At 32.9% G+C, this 3,972-nt stretch overlaps 1 pseudogene; it reads right to left on the bottom strand.

Annotated features, from left to right (window-relative positions):
- Positions 1–1,952: 1,952 nt before the first annotated feature.
- On the bottom strand, positions 1,953–2,092 carry LOC144239002 (U2 spliceosomal RNA; annotated as a pseudogene).
- Positions 2,093–3,972: the final 1,880 nt, after the last annotated feature.

Here is a 3,972-nt window from a genome sequence, read left to right as displayed (position 1 = left end):
CTGCCTGACTTATTTCACTCAGCATAACACCCTCAAGTTTCATCCATGTTGCTACACATGGCCAGCACCTCTATAAATGCAAATATATTCAAATCTCTTTATATATTTGTAACCACTGTGATCTTAATCATTTGACAGACAAGGTATAGACATCGCAGAGATGGAAGAGAAGGTAAGATCATAAGTAAGATCAGTCTCTGCACTTAAGTCATAGTCTTGTAGAGCAAAGAGACCCATGAACAAATAACGACAGCACAATATAATTAATGAAATAACAGACATACCAACAGAACATAATGGAAACACTGAGGGAAGGACTGGCCTTTCCTAGAGAATACAGGAAATCAAGAGCAAGGTATTAAAAGATTAGTCAAATTTCTAAAGATGGTAAAGGGAGAGGAGAGCATTTTAAATGAAGTGACCAGTAAATTAAACGGTCAAAGACAATTAAAAAAAAAAACCCAATGCGCTAAAAAAAGAATGTCCATCTGTGTGATGCACTGCACCAGAGGAACTGTCACATGGTGTTTTGTGACAAATTAGACAGGCAAGAATTCAAGATCCAGAGTTCTAGCTAGCTCCTTATCTGTTATAGGACCCCAGGGAGCCACAGAAGGCTTTAAAGAGGTAGATAAAATACATCAATTTTGTGTTTTAAACTACCAACTCTGTTGTGAGTATGAAATTTGGATCACCAGGGCAAGAAGTTAGCTGCAAGAAGAGAAACTAGAAGGTTCATAAAAGGCCAGGCCAAGGGCAATGAGGATAAACAAGAGCAAAGTTTTGAGGAACATTCAAGAGCTGACATTTATAGCATTTTGATTAAGTTAATGTAGTTATTTAATTGTGATTTTGGTGGTTGTTGTTTACCATGTTAGTGGTAATTTTTCAAAAAGCACATATGTAGGGTTTTTTTTCTCGGCTATCTGTTCTATTCCATTGATCAATATGCTAGTTTTCATGCCAGTACTATACTGTTTCAATTACTGTTGCTTTGTAGTATAGTTTGAAATCAGGGAGCTTTATTCTTTCTCAAGATTGCTTTGGTTATTTGGGAGTTTTGAGGTTCCATACAAATTTTAGGATTCTTCATTCTAAAACAAAGAATTTCAAATTTTGTGAAAAATGCCATTAGTATTTTGATGGGGATTACATTGAATCTGTAGATTGCTTTGGGCAGTGTGGACATTTTAACAATATTAATTCTTCCAATCCATGAGCACAGAATATCTTTCCATTTACTTGTGTCATCTTCAATTTTTTTCATCACTGTCTTCTTTTTCTCAGAGTACAGATCTTTCATCTTCTTGCTTAAATTTATTCCTAAATCTCTTAGAAAAAAACATAAGCAGTCAGTTTTTTGACATCAGCCTGAGCAATATTTTTTTGGGCCAATATCCCCAGGCAAAGACAACAAAAGTGAAATAAATAAACAAATGGGATTAGATTACATTAACACTTTTGCATAATGAAGGAAGCAATCAGAAAAAAATGAAAAGGAACCTACTGAATGGGAGAAGATATTTGCAAAACATACAACTGATAAATGATTAATATCTAAAACATATAAAGAAACTACATAACTTTAAAAAAAAACAACTTGTTTTAAAAATGGGCAGAGGACTTGAATAGACATTCTTCCCAAGAAAATGTACAGATGACCAATAGGAACATGAATAGACGTTCAACATTACTAGTTATCAGGGAAATGCAAATTAAAGCCACAATGAGATGCTATCACCTCACACCTGTCAGAATGGCTATTATCAAAAAGACAAAAAGTAACAGGTGTTGGTGAGAATGTGGAGAAAAGGGAATCCTCAGACACTGTTGGTGGGAATGTAAATTAGTGCAGCCACTATGGAAAATATTATGAAGATTCCTCAAGAAGTTAAAAGTAGAATTACTATATGATCCAGTAATTCTACTTCTTCTGGGTATTTATCTGAAAAAAAAATTAAAACACCAATTTGAGGAATATGCACCCCTATGTTTATTGCATCATTATTAACAAAAGCCAAGAGATGGAAGCAATTTATGTGTTAATTGGTAGATGCTACACTTGATCTTAGCCAAAAGGCCGAGAAGCGATGTGTTAATTGGTAGATGAATGAGTAAAAATGATCTGGTGTATATATATGCAATGGAATGTTGCTCAGCCACCAAAAAAAAAACAAAAACAAAAACAAAACAAACAAAACAAAACAAAACAAAACAATGAAATCTTGTTATTTGCAAGAACACGGATGGAATGTGAGGATATTATGCAAAGTGAAATAAGTCAGGCAGAAAAGACAAGTGGCATCTGATTTCACTTACATGTGGAATCTAAACAAAAACAGAAACAGACTCATGAATACAGGAAACAAACCACTGGTTACCAGAAGAGGAATGGGTAGGAGGGCAGCCAAAATAGGTGAAAGGGATTAAAAGGTACAAACTTCTAGTTGTGAAATAAATGCGCCATCAGCATGTAATGTACAGAAAGGAATATAGTCAATAATATTGTAATAACTTTGTGTGATAACAGATGGTAATTAGACTTATCTTGGGGATCAGTTTATAATCCACAAAAATATCACATCACAATGACCTGTACCTGAAATTAATAGGATATTGTATGGCACTTATACGTCAAATAAAAAAAAGTTAACGAGCACCTTTAGGTGCTATATTTTCCAAATGAACCCTATTTGTTCTATTGAAAGGATTTTTATTTAATGTTAATGCACTGGAGGGGGAAAAAAAAATCTGCCTAGTTAATTGCCACTGTAGGTAAAACAACCAGTAAGTTGATTTTTCTTTTTTTCCAGGTCAGTTAGTTGCTGAGATTTCATATAAAATTTAATTCAATTCTATCTCATGTGCAACTTGTTCTACAGATGAAAGAAAAAGCAGAATCATATATCACTCCCTTCCAGGAAGTGGTGGGATGACATTATTTCTATTCGAATGGTGAATTTCAAACTTTTGCCTAACCTAACTTGACTGGGGCTTAGGGAATATTTGTAGCCACCCAGTTAATTTTAAATTTTATTCGGTCAGCAGTAACTCAAATGGACCCCAACTAAATATTATTGAATCAACCAGATGATGTACTCTCAGAGCATTCTTTCAGAAAAGTATCTCCAACAAATTGGCAATTTATTAGTCTCATATTAACAGAGCATTTTAAATAAGAAATCTTATCTTGTTTTTGTATAGAAAATATGTTGCAAAACCATGTTGAAAATTTCAGTTTCATTATTATTCATGTAAGCTGTCAATCATTGTCCATGTCTTTCAGAGACACTTGATTAGAATCTCTGTACAATAAGTAATAATAAATCCTTCGTAAAAAATATTATAGCCAATATACTGATGCCAAGTGAATTTTAAATCTTCATATTTGAAATAATACTACTGCTTGTATTTTTATTCTCAGATTATGTATTTAATAACACTTGCATCTGGAAGTAATAATGTTTTTCATATTTATTAAGAGACACAGAGATGAAATCTCATGTATAATTTCTTCAGATACAAAGACATCTGTGCTACATTGTGAAAAGCTTACTATTATAAAATTATTTTGTACTTCAATTAAAATATCCATATGCATGTTTCCCTTTAAGATAACGATACCGGTATCATTTGTCAGTCAAATAATAGCCAGTATAATATTTTAAGGGTTAATAGTTTCATTAATATTTACAGAGAAAGCAAATTTGGCAAAAGAATCAAACTCTACATTAAGGGCTGGGAAAATAAATTTTTTGGCTATAATAAAAGTAAAAGCTAGCAGTTCTAATTCTGCTTTTCTGCCTTAGTTTTTCTCAATTAGACTAAGTAATCTTAAGCTCTCCCTCCTTCATCTCAGCTGTTGTAATAAAGACTTTAACCAGTCCAAAACAGCCTGTAAGATGCTGAGTGAAATGTATGTAGAAGTAGTCATATTCTGTGTGTGATTTTTACAAAAAACATTAATAGTAT

This window comes from Crocuta crocuta, unplaced genomic scaffold (genome assembly GCF_008692635.1).
Source record: "Crocuta crocuta isolate KB4526 unplaced genomic scaffold, BGI_CrCroc_1.0 scaffold479, whole genome shotgun sequence".
Lineage (NCBI taxonomy): Eukaryota > Metazoa > Chordata > Mammalia > Carnivora > Hyaenidae > Crocuta > Crocuta crocuta.
The sequence above is the reverse complement of the archived record's forward strand: the minus strand, read 5'-3'. Positions and strand labels throughout refer to the sequence as shown.